We start from the raw sequence: 15,934 nt of genomic DNA on the forward strand, positions 1-15,934 counted from the left end.
TACATTCTACAAAATACAAACAGCAAACAGAACAAATAGCCATAAAACTAACCAAAACGAGTCTTAAGTTGTTTTTTAAAAGAATCGACCAAGTTTGAACAACGCTGAAAAAGAGGCAAAGCATTCCACAGCCTTTAATGTTTCTATTGTGTGGTATATAGAGATAGATTAATCTCTTTAATAATTCACGCAAAAAACATGATTCACACATGCGTAGACAATTTCACATGCATGAAATCTAATTCACATACACACAAATATACATATTCGCAAAAAAATGATGTACATACACAAAATAAAAATCCATATTCATAAAATACGTTTCACAAACGAAAAAAACAATACACAAATGTAGAACTGTGTACGAAAAGTTTTAAATTGTGAGTTTATCATGACTGTGAATGTACGAATCGTCTTTTTCGTATGTGAATTGCTTTGAATTCGTGTGTGTGTGTTTTGAGACTTTGGTGGCAGCGTGCTTCTCCAACGTGGGTCACTCGTACTCTTTAGCCAATCAGATGCAAGCTTACCATTCAACCAATCATAACCCGCCAAGAGCGCAGCACTGAAGGAGCTTAGCATTGCACACCTTTTGCGCAATCAACTGAAATGAAGCTTCACGTCATCAACCAAGCATGGCGAACGAAGTGCGGGATATAAGTGTAAGTTATTACTTTATTTCATATTGTTTCATAATTTAATATCGCTAAAATAACACACATTACACTCGCTGTTTACAAGAGATTCCCGCGATTAACGTGAATGACGTTAATCGTGTTGCAAGACAGACTGTCTTACAACAGTAAGAAGGAAAAGTGTTTTTTAAAGTTAAATCAACAACTTTGAGAGTACGTTAAGTATTCTCATCTCATGCTAAATCCTCGTCTCTGTTTCTGACAAGGTTAATATTGATCTTTGTATTATTTATCTATTTAGTTAAATAGTAAACACTTACAGTATAGTCTTTATGTTATGCCATAAAATGTTTGTTTTTGCAATGTACGTACAGGAATAAGATTGTTACTGACTGTGAGTAGTTTTTCAGTAAGGATCAGGTCACTGCATGAGAGATCAGGGTGAGGGCGACTTGTTTCAGGTCGATGAGAAAGTCAAACAACATAAACTGAGTCTATATGAAAACACAAAAGACAGCTAAAATGCATTTTAAGCAGACGTTTTTGTGGGTTCTACATCTGTGCATAGACAGGCTAAATCTGTTCATAAGTGCTTCAGTTTAATAGACAGTAAAGACACTAGCCTAGTAAATAGAGTTTACATGTGTCATATTTAGAATCAGTTTACATATAACATTGATTCTTAATTCTTGATATTGTTTAATGTCATTTATTCACTGATTGTATTAAAGGACTCTCGTCGTGTAATACTGTCACAGAGCAGTTGTTCTTGTGTTGCTGGGAAAGCACATTGTTGCACTACTCAGAGCTCAGTGAAGTTCACAGCTGTACTGAAACGGTTGAGAGCTGACACAGACCTAGAACATTTTACTGTAATGTAGTATTCCAAACTTTGCTGTAATTTTTATTAATGTTAACATGGCCACTGTGTGTTTTCTGTGTATTTTCAGAGGTTCTGTCTGCAAGACCCAAAGAAAGTAAGCTTGCTGATGTATTAAGGTACAACACAAAAATTTTGCAATGTAGTATTTTACACACACACACACACACACACACAGACACACATATATACTTCACAAAAGACATACTGTATGAGATCAGGCTCATTTCACTGAAAATGTTTATGTAACAGATAAAGTCCATACGAGTGGTTATTACAGAACAATCCATTACAATGTACAAAACAATAGTCCTGTCCAGATGCTGCGGTGTGACATTCAGGACATCAGACGATTAGAAGTATTGCAAATGCCATGTAATAAGAAGCAGTATTTGATAAAAAAACTGCGAAAGATTTTACAGACTAAAATGATAGGAATTGACCTTTTTTAATTTCAGGAGTACCTTTTAAAAGAGTGTCACCTGTAAGCTGCCTGCCCTCACAGTCCTCCAAGTAGCAGAGGCGTTTAAGGACCTTGCCAGTGCTGTAGCCCCTTCGGTCACCACTATCAGGATGTCACATGTCAATTCTGTGGTGGATTTTGGCTTTGGCAGAGTTTAGTATGGAAGTGTGCTGTCTTACCAGCAGCAACAACACGCAACCTTAATCGCTATCAAGATGCCCCATAACTACAACCTCTGCAACTATTTGGCTACAGCCTTGACACATCTGTTTGCTTGATAGTTATTTATATTTACATGTTTACATTTCTGAAGTTAAGGTAGTTATTTACAGTATATTACATACATACATTACTGCAATGTTAATGTTCAAAGTCATTTAGTTTTACATTCATGCAGTGCATGCAACACTGTATGAAAGTTATTTATGATGTTTGTATGATGAGAGCGATGCAGGCCTGTAAGAGAGTTATGGACAGCTGTTAGCATAAATTGTCCACAGAAATACCCTTACATATATAACTGATGGGTAAATATCACTGATAGTACATTCATATTTCTATCATGTACATAAACTAAATTCAGAACATCTCAGGTAAACATCTGCAGTGATTAGTTATATAAAAAGCTGTTTTCAGATGCCCATCTGCTTATCGTCTAGCTTCTGTTTTAAACGCGTTTCTGTAAGCGTGTATGAACTTTAAAAACACATCACATATGGCGTCCATGTGCGCGAGCTCGAATCCCGCAGTGCAGCATTACTCAAAGTTGCCATGAAGGATACGAAAGTGAATAACTGTGTCTAACACTGTACAACATGTAACAGATAACCGCCATTACGGGAGGTCACGCGTACTTGTTTGTAAATAAGCATGTAAACATGGAATCATATTACAGGACACACTTAAAAGATACAGTGCATCCTTACTGAAAGTTGCCATGAAGAATAGCCTATAAGTGAATAACTGTGTTTAACACTGTACAGCATGCAACAGTGAAATCCGCCATTACGTGAGATGGCGTCCTCGTTTGTAAATAAGCATGTAAACATGGAATCATATTACAGCACACACTTAAAAGATACAGCAGTGCAGGCTTACTGAAAGTTGCCATGGAGGATATAAGTGAATAACTGTGTTTAACACCTTACAGCATGCAACAGTGAAATCCGCCATTACGTGAGATTGCGTCTTAGTTTGTAAACAATGCAAAACTTTTTCAATCCGAAGCGTGCAATCTGCTGATGCTTACTGTGTGTAGGCTGAACTGCACAAGCCATGAGCATATTACATGATAGCAAATATAAATGATATAAATTAACTGTTACTTACTTCCTCCTCCAGTGCGTCCTCCATTGTTCTTCTAAGGTAACGTTAAAAATAAATGCTTCTCTTCCTCAATGTCCAGACATAAATGAAGATCTTCCTCACGTGTGTGTGTGTATAAAGTTTATAATCCAGACATGCGGTAAAGTCTTTAAATCTGAACTTAAATCCAACTTTACTTTTTAATGTTTGAGCTGCTCTTCATGTCAACAGCGGGTACCGCCTGTGGGCGTGACCATATTAAAGATAATGAAGTCAGCCAGGAAAAACGGTACTCTCTTTACTTCAATGCAGATTATATAAACAGGCATTATTTGTTTTCGATTATAATTAGCCTGTTTAAAAGTAGACATTTCAGGCTTTCTTTGGATATGTGTATCATGTTTGTATGACGAGTATTCACGGAGTTTCAATTGATTTTTGTAACGTGTTTTGAGAGACAGCTGGCGGAGACAGAAATGTCTGGATGCACACCCTGTTTATTTTCTTTATTTGACAAAAACACAAAGATCTGGGGCCTGTTGCACAAAAGTAGAATTAAGACATCCAGGATAAATGACTGAGCTGAAGCCAAAACAAGTGTGTCCACGCTTAATTGGTTGCACAAAGACCAAGCCAGGATGATTAGACACGGATTCATTAAGCCAGGTGAAACCAATCCTGGATAGGTGCGCGCTCACGGATCAGTCAAATAGACCCCGCCAACGATCACAGATTCACCGATTCACCATGGCAACTAGAGGGGCGTTCTTTTCCCCGTCAGAGGCACAAATCCATACGAGGAGGTAAAAGACATAATTAAGAAGAAAGGCAACACTGCCACAGTGATAAAGCAAAGAGATAAAGCGTGGCAAAGTATTGCAGACCGCCTGAATCCGTAAGTAATGCAAAATTACAAACTCACCGCTCCACTGAAACATCACAATTACAATAAAAATATTTAATCTCCAAAAATGCAATTGTACTCTGATTATAAAACAGTTAATTCCTTTATTGAAATGGACTGCAAATATTTGTGAAATTGTGTAAAGTAACTCCATCACACTGGATAAGGCTTCAATAAAGTATTATGAAAGCCTTCCATTATTACTACGCTCATTATGTACTCTGCTTCTTATGTTGTCCACCGTTGACTTTTTTTCTGCTTTTATTAATGTAAAGCTGCTTTGAAACAATGAAACAATTGTGAAAAGCGCTTTATAAATAAAATTGAATTGAATAAATAGATGAGCTATTAATAATAATCACTTTAATTTATAAAGCGCATTTCAAAGGACCCAAGGTCACTTGGTCATTGCACTGCAAAAAAAAGACTTTCTTCGTGTTTTTGTCTTGTTTTCAGTAAAAATATCAAAACATTCTTAAATTAAGATGTATTCAAAGTTTTCTTGAAATACTTTTTCATAAACACCTAATTCAAAACATTTTTTGTTATTCCATTGGCTGATTATTTTGCTTATTTTCCTAGGTCATTTTGCTCATCAAGAAAAGGCATCTTAATTTAAGAATTTTATGATATTTTTACTGAAAACAAGACAAAAATACAAAGTAAGTCATTTTTTGCAGGGTGACTCCATTGAATGTTCTTGTATAAATACACAAGCACACAATCACATTCATATTGAATCTATTTGGACTGTCTGACTTTGGTTTGCCGATTTCCTTGCAGTGTCTGGCAGCACTGTGTTACTGTTAAAGCCACCAGCACGAGCACCAGACGATGCTGATCCAGTGAGTGCTCCATCAAAGGCATACTGTAGGCCTGGCATGGCTTGTCTACTAGCTTCAATATGAATCTGATTAAATGTGATAGGGTCAAGGCCCCATTTCATCAGCCCATAACGGCGATAATGATGAAGAGACCACCTCTCTGGATTCCAGAAGGCATAAGGTATCATGTCAAACTTGTGAAAGTACTATTCAGTCTACAATGGTGAGGAGTCATCATTTGGAGCCAAAATCTCATTTCTTTTACAGGACCCAGTGTCATTGGTGCACTGGACTGCACACACATAAGGATAAAAGCCCCCTCAGGTGCCCATGAGGCAGATTTTTTAAATATGAAATCTTTTCACAGCATAAATGTTCAGGTGAACATAACTTTTTGATCTTTTCCTAGAACACTGGCAAAATGGCCTGGCTCAGTACATGATTCCAGAATCTTTCGGACCTCTGAAATATATCAGTGAGCCACACAATCCCTATTAATAATCACTTTTTACTAAATGGCTGTGTTAAGAATATCACTGTGTCTATGAGCTAGTAATGAAGAGATTTTGTGTTGACAGGTGAATTCTCTGGTGTGTTGCTGGGAGACAGGGGGTATGGCTGTCAGCCTTTTTTCCTGACACCTTTCACAGACCCCCAGGAAGTACAGGAGGCCTACAACTATCGCCATGCCAGGACCAGAGTTGAAATGACCTTTGGCCTCTCACTGCCTTCACAAATTAAGGGTCAGCCCTGTGAGGGCATGTGACATTACTGTGGCTTGTGCTGTCCTCTACAATGTGGTCTCTGGAAATCATCATTGATGACAACAGTGGTCAGCTGCTGAGGGACCAATATGTGTTGAATTATTTTAGTTAGTATGTGTGCTTTCAAATTTTTTATTTATTTATTGATTTGGTCTCTCTTGATGTTTGTGCTGTATACTGTGTGTATACTGTTTGTAATACAAGCTTGCAGGGAAGCTACTGCATCCATTAATTGTCTTGTTTTCCGTTGTCTGAAATTGTCTGTTCAGTTAGTGTGTGTATGGATTTGTCCTGCATTTATTTCAGTGTGCAGACATGCAGGGTGTGTTATATACAGACCTTTGAATGTGTATTTATCCTTTGGTTGTATAATATGCTTTGATTCTGTGATTTCCATCTTGTAGAGTCACTGTGTGACTTCAGTTTAGAAAGGAGCTGATGGTTTACCTGCTTTGTTTTGTCCTTATTCAATAAAGGAACATAATGTTACACTTTGTGCTTTTATATTTATATGGAATGTGTATTTTATATGACAGAGTATAAGGGCACAGAGGAAAGGAGAAAGTCATACATTTGAGGCTGGTTCTTTCTGTGGAAAGATGCATATTGTTTTTACAGTCCTGATACTTATAACAAGTTGATGCTGATGTGCCAAAAGATTAAGTATGTCCTTGTTTCTGAAACCATACTGAAGTACAATTCCACGAAATGCCCCACAACTGTTATTGTAACAACTGTCCTCCTCTAAAACAAGAAGTTACAATATTACGAATTCATTCTCTGTCTGTGATTTTTTTTCCCTCTGTGGCCCTAATGTTCTATCATTTATATATAGCCTTTTAGTCTATTGGAAACTGTAAATTATCTAATGATAGCAACATTATCTAAAAATCATAATTTATCCAAAATTATTGAAATTAATAATCACAAACATTAAAAAAATTACAGTGGGTCTAGTTATGATAACAATGTATATTGGGCAGTGAAAAATTTTTTTTTCAATTCAATTTTATTTATTTAGCGCTTTTCACAATACTTAATTGTTTCAAAGCAGCTTTACATTAATAGAAGCAATAAAAGCACAGAAAACGACAGATAGCATAACATAATACACGATAGCATAAGCAGTCAAATTTGCTGCGGCTATGACTCGACATTATAAGCGAGCGTATTACTAATGTAACGTCTAGAAGAGGAAGCTAAGTTAAGCCCAAGAAGGCTGCCTCCCCAGAGTAAAAAACCCCATAGGAGAAAAAAAACCCCGGGCTGTTTAGCCGAGGAAATAAAAAAAAGTCCTAGGAGGGAAAAACCCTTGGGAGATATATATGTATATACACACATATAAACGGATAAGGAGATTAAGCGGAGATTAAGCTGGTTCTGTCGGTGATCGTTGGTCAGGCATCAGCTGGGCATCACGTTGAAGGACGACCAGTAGGTCAGAGGTGTGCCGACTTTCACATCTACTGGAACTGGGTCTGTTTGTTCCATTGTTCTCGGGGTCGAGGACAAGACAGGGAGAGAAAAACAAAATCATATTAGCGTAGGGGCCGTTCACATGTAATGCAAGTGTCACACAATGATGTGGTTTAATCAGCTTAGTTTCAGACAGACTAACTATTGCGGCATAATTATATTATCCACAGTTGAGGATTTTGCTAATTGGGGGCCCACTACGACAGTATATATGGTAACTCAGAGGCTGTTTACACTTGGTATTAACATGTGTTTTCGTCGATCGGATCACAAGTGGACGACGTTAATGCCAGGTGTAAGCGGTGTTCAAAACGTTTTGAGCTCGTCCACTTTCGACCACTTTCAACCACATCCAGAGGTGGTCGAAACCACTTTCGATCGGATCGCTTTGGAGTTGCGGAACGCACATGTGGTTGAATGTGTTTGAGCAGCCACACGCGACCGCCTTCTCTCCGCCCATTTATCTAATCTGAGGTATTAAACACAAGCTTTACGTCTTTTTTTGACTTCTGGCATGAACATTCGGTGAACAGCGCTATTTTTAGCCTTTCATTAGTTTTATCAATGCGGCTGATCTCCGTAGTTTCGTTTTGAAAGCGTGTGAAAGTTGCGCGATCCTATTTCATCAATTGCGCTGAAAATTCAAAGAAAGCTCTTACATACTCACGTACAAAACACTGTGCAGCATGTTTACTTGCTAAACAAGCAGTGCACTCCGACATAATTTTAGTTTGCATCCATATAAACTCATAATTACTCCCGCTCGGGTTTGAATGACAGCAGAGAGACTCGCCCACCGTCTCGCAGACCACCCCCTCATAGTATTCAGCACAGAAGCGGTCGAAAGTGGACAAAAGAGACGGATTTAAATACCAGGTGTAAACGTAATGTGTCTCTCTCGTCCACTTGTGATCCGATCGATGAAAACACATCTTAATACCAAGTGTAAACAGCCCCTAAGGGTCACCTTCCGGTCTTTAAGAGAAAATGAAACCTGTCGACCCGTTTGACTAAGGCCTGTAACCCCACTGTCGTCGTTAATGCAGGTTCAGTGGCAAATGGGTCTATATTGCATACTATTTACAAGACCACAAGAAAACCCCAACATCGCAACCTGACCATACGTGTCAACCCGTTTGACTAAGGCTGGAGGCCCCACTGTCGTCATTAATGCAGGTTCAGTAGCAAACGGGTCTGTATGGAATACTATTCACAAGACACATTAAGCGCCAAATCGCAACCCGACCATACGTGCCAACCCGTTTGACTAAGGCTGGAGGCCCCACTGTCGTCGTTAATGCAGGTTGAGTGGCATACGGGTTTGTATGGCATACTATTCACAAGACCCACGAAAGCACCAAAATCACAACCCAACCATACGTGCCAACCCGTTTGACTAAGGCTGGAGGCCCCACTGTCGTTGTTAATGCAGGTTCAGTGGCAAACGGGTCTGTATGGCATCCTATTCACAAGACACACGAAAGTTCCAAAATCGCAACCCGACCATACGATAAGATAAGGTTTTTATTTATTTATTTGGTTGGTCTGTGTTATGACCGTGAGTGCTTTGTTCCGTACAAATAACTATTTCCAGTTAAGTACCTTTACTAGACAAATTATGCGAATGCTTTTTTGAAGAGAAAAGTTTTAAGTCTAGATTTAAAATGATCGACTGTGTCTGATTCTCGGACATCGGTTGGTAAATCATTCCAGAGCTTAGGGGCTAAGTAGGAAAAGGATCTTCCACTTTTTGACACTTTTGATAGTCTAGGGATAATCAAGAGACCAGAATTTTGCGACCGTAGTGTGCATGATGGATTGTATTCTGATAGTAATTCTCTAAGATATGAGGGTGCTAGGCCATTTAAAGCTTTGTAGGTGATTAGTGATATTTTAAATTGTATGCGATATTTAACTGGTAGCCAGTGTAAAGATGCCAGAATTGGGCTTATGTGGTCATACTTTTTAGATCGAGCAAGTACCCTTGCAGAAGCGTTTTGAACTAGCTGAAGCTTGTTTACTTGATTTGCATGGCATCCCCCGAGTAGCGAGTTACAATAGTCTATTCTAGAGGTCATAAAAGCATCGATAAGCTTCTCTGCGTCAGATTTAGACAGTATATGGCGTATTTTCAAGATATTTCTAAGATGGAAGAATGCTGTGCGGCAGACGTTGGCGATATGACTATCAAAGGATAAGTTGCTGTCGAACATCACACCTAAGTTCCTAACCGTGGAAGATGGCACCACAGTGCAGTCATCTATGTGCAACTTGTAATCTGACATATTATGTTTGTAGCGATTCGGTTCAATAATAAGTATCTCTGTCTTATTGGAGTTGAGCTTAAGAAAGTTATGTGCCATCCAGTCACTAACATCGCTAATGCAGTCTGATAGCTTAGAAAACGTGTGTGTTTCGCTGGGATGTGAGGAGATGTAAAGCTGGGTATCATCCACATAGCAGTGAAAACTTATGTTATGTTTCCTGATAATGTCTCCTAGGGGTAACATATATAACGAGAACAGGATAGGACCTAAAATCGATCCCTGCGGTACACCGTATTTAACCAGAGAGTGATATGACTGTTCCTCGTTTACATAAACAAAGTGATAGCGAATGGTTAGCAACGACCTAAACCAGGCTAGCACCTGACCACTGATACCAACATAGTTTTCTAGTCTATTGAGTAAGATTGTGTGATCTATTGTGTCAAAGGCTGCACTAAGGTCTAGTAATATAAGAATTGAGATTTCACCACGATCGGATGTTAATAGGAGGTCATTTGTAACTCTAAGCAACGCTGTCTCTGTGCTATGGTGGGGCCTGAATCCTGATTGGAACTTTTCATATGTACTATTATTTGTCAAGAATGTGCGTAACTGGCTTGCCACTACCTTTTCTAATATTTTCGAAAGAAAAGGGAGATTTGAGATTGGTCTAAAGTTATTAAGCTCTCCCTGATCAAGCTGTGGTTTTTTAATCAGCGGTTTAATAACTGCTAGTTTGAAAGCTGTTGGAACGTATCCTATTTCTAGCGATGAGTTAAAGATATTTAGAACCGGGGTTGACACTACAGGGAATATCTCTTTAAGTAGTTTTGTGGGAACGGGGTCTAATATACAGGACGATGATTTGGATGATGTAACTAGTCTTGAGAGCTCATCTATTGTAGTAGGTTTAAATGAATCAAGATGTTCGTATGGTAGTCTAGTGTTAAGTGAACTAATGGGTAGAGTGGTGGCTGCCTGGGTAGCTACGATGTTTTCCCTAATAGCCGTAATTTTGTTAGAAAAGAAGTTCATGAAGTCGTTACTATTGTGTTGAAGTTTACTATTGGTTTCTGTTTGTTTTTTGTTTCTAGTCAGTTTTGCAACTGTGCTATAGAGGAAACAAGGGTTATTATGATTCTCATTTATAAGCTTGCTAAGATAGGTAGATCTGGCGGCTTTAATAGCCTGTCTGTAGTGTTTAACACTCTCTTTCCATGCTGCACGCCATACCTCTAACTTTGTGCTTCTATACATTATAACTATAACTATTGGTTTCTGTTTGTGGTGACTGCTGACTGACATAAGGGACGAGATTAAATAGATCCTGGAATTTAGCCTGGTCTGGAGCAGGCTAGCTCCACAGAATAGATCTCCATGGTAATTTATACCATAACATATCCTCCTGCCCCCTATCCAGCTTTAGTGCAACCGGATCACGGATCAATTGAGCCAGGATCACCAAGATATCCTGGCTTAATCCCTTATCCTAGTTTTGTGTATACATATTATGTCATGACTCCTGGGTGATCGGTGGTTGTGTGTGGGTGTGTGTTTGCTTATTTACCTGTTGGTGACGGTTCCTCATGTGTTCACTAGCCCCGCCCGCTCGTTTGGTAATTGTTCACCGGTGGTGTCTCGTTTATGTTTCCCTTTAAATAGCACGCTGTCCTGTCTCTCGTCGCGCACTCATTGTTTTCGGTCACAGTCTTGCTGCCTTGCCTTGTCCTGTCGGAAGTGTTTGTTTTCTCTCTCTCTCTCTCTCTCTCTCTCATCTGATCCCACCCAGGCCAAAAAGACGTAGTATTTAATGTATTAAAAATATACTTAAAATACAAATAGTATGTTTATAATACATTTGTATTTCCAACATACTTATTTCAAGTGTATTAAAAATATGTTAAATTGCATTTAAACATATTTTTTAAAAGTATACTAGAAGTACACTGGTAATAAATATATACTTAATTACATTTTTAAGAAATATGCTAAACTTAAGAATATTTTTAATGTATTTATATTAAGTGTAATAGAAGTACATTAGTAATAAATATATGCTTTATTACATTTTAAAGAAATATGCTAAACTTAAGAATATTTTTATTGTATTTATATTAAGTGTACTAGAAGTATGCTGGTAATAAATGTGCGTAATTACACTTTTAAGAAATATGCTAAACACAAATGTACTTCTAGTGAAGTTTTAGTATATTTGGATAAACATACTTTTTTCAAAACATGATTCATTAATTGTAATATGCTAACATTGAAATTTCCTCAAGCATTTCAACATCATATCATTCCGATTGCATAATAAACTAATTTTTCAAAGATTTGCTTAAAATCTATATACGCTACTGTTTATTTTCAAACAACACACGTGACACATGTGACTAAACCTGATTGGTTGTTGTCATAGTAACACGTCACGGTGCTATCTGAAAGCTTTTGTTCAGTAAGTTCACAACGTGCATGCGGTTGCTTGCATTAAACGTATAAACTGTTAAATTAGATGGCGACTCTGCACTAAACGTATAAACTAAATTAATCGGCGATCATATTTCACCAGAGGACTAAGACAGAACAACTTGATTTAAAATGTGAGCAGTTTTAGTGCATCTGACGTCGAGGGAAAAAGTATTTCGCTTTTTGTTTGGAGACAACACGAGGGTAAGTGATGACAGATTTTCGCATTTCTTTATTTAGTTAACTATTAAATAAGTAAAACATTACAGTTGTCCTTATTTTAACCCAGCTTCTTTATGTAACGTTATGTCGTGTCACGTGTGGTAATTGGAACGTCGTTATTGTGTGACTAAGCATTTCTCTTAAGCATTTCAGAAATCATTAAAACCTTTCATTTTTTTTAGCACAGCGACATAAATATGACCAACCAGAGCCAAGTAGACAGGAATAAATGAAGATACAGCCCATAGAAATACTTATTCTTGGTGGTAAGTTTGTTGTTGCTATTTGAATAACATTAAGTTCACGTTTAAGTTTTTCTATTGTTTCTCTTGCAATGTTAGTTTAAAAGGAATGTTTGAGCTGTCTTACCTGAAAATACCATGTTATGACCATATGGTTATTATAACTCCAGTAATGTTCAATGGCTAATGTATAGCAGTTCAATCTTGACAACCTTGTTGTCTTTTTGTTTATTTATAAATGTATTTCTAATTACATATGGACACAAAAATGACATTGTAAGAAGGGATACTTTTATGAGAGATTGTAAAAATGCAGAGGCTGGGTTTGATTATATTATATTGTCTTAAATATATTGTACTCAGGGTAAGTAATTCTTAAAAAGAAAACAAATCATTAATCATCCTTAACCTGCCTGTAGTTTTTCAGATCAACTGCTATTGACATTTTTGAATCAGGACAAATGTGGAGTGATTCAGAAGAAAAACGTTTGCAACACATCCATTCCAGGTGGCTAATTTCTGTCCTTTTGAGTTATTCATGTAAAAACCTGTTTTTTATTGTAAAGCTGTAAGGGACTTGGCCTAGTCATCCTTGCATATACCATTTGGCAGGGCTCCAGACTAACTTTTTTTACTAGGAGCACAGTGGCCCCCAACTGAAAATTTTAGGGGCACACACTATAAATCAACATGCTAACCAAATATTCATGTGTCTACTAATTTCCACTGTATTACTAATAAATACTTTAATTATAGATTCAGAAAGTACAATGTGCTGTTTCAAATTCGGTGTCATATCACAAAAAAAAGGTCAAATTTGCTGGTCGCACATGTGCGACTGGATGTAAAATTCAGTGGCACACTCTCAAATTTAGGTGGCAAAATGCCACCATTTGATGGCAGTCTGGAGCCCTGTTTGGCATAATTTCTGATTTCCTTAAATCTCCTTAAACAGAGGTGAACCTTACATTTGCAAGACCACAATAGTCAAACAATGGAAAATGATCTAGGTTCAAATAAAACACAATTATCAATGTAAAACATATCCTGTAATACATACAGGTTGCTTTATATCATGAGCCTGTTCTAATCCTATCTTCATTCCCACTTTTAGAGTGCTGTGACAGATAAAACTGACATGTTTGATGAGGACACAGTCAAAGCTTTAAAAGGTAAACTGAGAAGTTAACAAAACTTCCATACATGCATATCTATGCCAATTTATTTTAAACATGGATAGCCAAATGTTCATTCATTATTGGTTAATTGGTATATTCTGTTTCCTTTTCAGAGACCGTGTGATTAAGAGGTCTTCAATTACTACGGTGTCTGAATTGCAAGAAGAAGTGACCCTCCACTTAAACATGTGACATCTAAACTGTTTTGTGTTTTGGTTCAGCTTTTTATAGGTTTATCTTAAGTTGGTTAAAGGCGGAGTGCACAATTTTGAAAGCCAATGTTAACATTTGAAATTACCTAAACAAACACGCCTCTACCCCAATAGAATCTGGACCATCTTTTGATAGACCCACCACACACATACGCAACCCCGGCAAGGATGTTGGTTAGTAGACATGCCCCTTACTACTGGTTGGCTACAAGTGTGTTTTGGTAGTCGGCCCAATTTCCTTTTCCAAAGCGTTTTTCAAACATTGTGCACTCCGCCTTTAAATTGCACTTAAACATTTTTTTTTTCAGTAACTTTTTATGCAGAGAATTACATTATGATTATTATATAATCATTGCTTATGCCTATTTAGTGATTGCATATTCATAGTGTACTTTTCATTAATACATTAAGGGCTCTATTTTAACGATCTAAGCGCATTGTCTAAAGCGCACAGCGCAACGTCTAAATGGGCGTGTCCGAATCCACTTTTGCTAATTTAACGACGGGAAAAATCGTTTTTGCGCCGAGCGCATGGTCGAAAAGGGTTGGTCCTATTGTAATGGGAGTATTTTGGGCGTAACGTCCAGTAAACCAATGAGAGTCACAGCTCTCATCCCCTTTAAAAAGCAAGTTGCGCTGGCGCTATGTCTAATCCCTATTTAGATGACGAACTTTGTAAACTGAAAAACTAAGCGAAGGAAGAAGATCCCCAGTTTAAGATTAATGTTAAATAATTGTGTTGATTTTCACTTGAATTGAATTTTTTTTTTTTTTATTAAAACCTTTAAAACCCGTTTTCTTTTAGTCATGGAAGTAAAAAAGCAGGCTTGTAATTGCTTTAAATGTATGGCTATCCAATATCATCAAAAAATAATTTACAAGTATGTAAGATAAGGTTTGTACTGTAAAAATACTTTATTTGTAACAAACAGAAGATAAAGAATTTACAAACGGCTCTTCGCACGTTTCAGCACTTTGGACAGCGTTTTTTTAGCAAAGAGTTTTTTTAAGCATTACTTAAAATGTTTTTCATCTCACCATATCCGCAGGTACAGAGTCATCATATACAATAAATCCGTGAGGTAGCATTAAAAAAAACATTTAAAAACAGATGCATTTGTTTAAAGCAAAGCATTTATTTACTTACCAGGCTGCAGGTGAAGCAGCTCTTTGCGCCTTCTAACGTCTCATAATAAGTCCTCAATTATGTCCAAGAGACTCAATAATAATCTTTTACATTCAATCCTTTAATCTTTCATATTTAAAAGCATTTTTGTGCTGCTGGGCATTCATGTACTTTGTGATAAGCAGACCCGCGTTGTCCTCCCGTTTATAGGCGCATGTTAATGCGCTCTTTAAATAACATAAAACATATTGCGCCATTGACTTTAGACTTTAGACCAGGTTTTTGTTGGTCAATGGCGTAGTCTATTTTAGTTGCCTCAAAATAGCAACGCGCCAACAATGCGCCTGAACACACCTCATTTTCAGACCAGAACGCCCATGGGCGCAAAAGGGGGCCCAACTGCACTTGCTATTTAAACAACGGGGCGCTCAACGTGAAAATGAGGGTGGACACTAGCGAACGACACTGCGTCGCGCATTGCGCTGCATTGCGCCAGGTGTAAGATAGAGCCCTTAATGTTAATGTTGTACAATTTGATAGAAGTAGCTCTGTAATTGCATTTCTCTGATATTTGTTTCATATTGTTTCTCTTTTGTCAATAGATTATGTATGTCTCTGTGCTTGATTAATTTACTTTAGATATTTTTGTAATGTACACAACACAATATGAAGTATATTAAATTGTTCTGTATTCAAAATCTGTGTATGTGTCTTAACAAGTTAACAGACAAAGATCATGGGCGGCCTCGCCATTACAGCCGAACGCTCACTGTTTACATTCATTGCTCATTTAAACAACACTTAGTCAACTAATGTGGTCAACCAATGCACCGTTTGAAAGATAAAAGAACACAAATTCATTTGCGTGTATGCATTCAACAATATAAATAACTTAGTAGGAGTTTTTGGTTATTCTGTATGAAGAGTAAAACAATGCAAAGCTATAACAAAGCGGACGAATCCTTACCTT

At 37.5% G+C, this 15,934-nt stretch overlaps 2 long non-coding RNA genes across 4 annotated transcripts; both read left to right on the top strand.

Annotated features, from left to right (window-relative positions):
- The first annotated feature begins 149 nt into the window (after positions 1-149).
- LOC129437736 (uncharacterized) lies at positions 150-6,264 on the top strand. 3 transcript variants are annotated; one of them, XR_012365200.1, is made up of 5 exons: positions 150-1,634; positions 1,974-5,192; positions 5,279-5,335; positions 5,421-5,486; positions 5,590-6,264. It is a non-coding gene; the product is annotated as an uncharacterized lncRNA (long non-coding RNA). The 3 variants fall into 3 exon arrangements; XR_012365201.1 differs by lacking the exon at positions 150-1,634 and having other exon boundaries at positions 1,841-5,032; positions 5,115-5,192; XR_012365199.1 differs by lacking the exon at positions 150-1,634 and having other exon boundaries at positions 1,841-5,192.
- Positions 6,265-11,666: 5,402 nt separating this feature from the next.
- LOC141358811 (uncharacterized) lies at positions 11,667-15,662 on the top strand. The gene is made up of 3 exons (XR_012365260.1): positions 11,667-12,472; positions 12,876-12,956; positions 13,563-15,662. It is a non-coding gene; the product is annotated as an uncharacterized lncRNA (long non-coding RNA).
- The last annotated feature ends 272 nt before the right edge of the window (positions 15,663-15,934 follow it).

This window comes from Misgurnus anguillicaudatus, chromosome 22 (genome assembly GCF_027580225.2).
Source record: "Misgurnus anguillicaudatus chromosome 22, ASM2758022v2, whole genome shotgun sequence".
In the NCBI taxonomy this organism is placed as follows: Eukaryota; Metazoa; Chordata; class Actinopteri; order Cypriniformes; family Cobitidae; genus Misgurnus; species Misgurnus anguillicaudatus.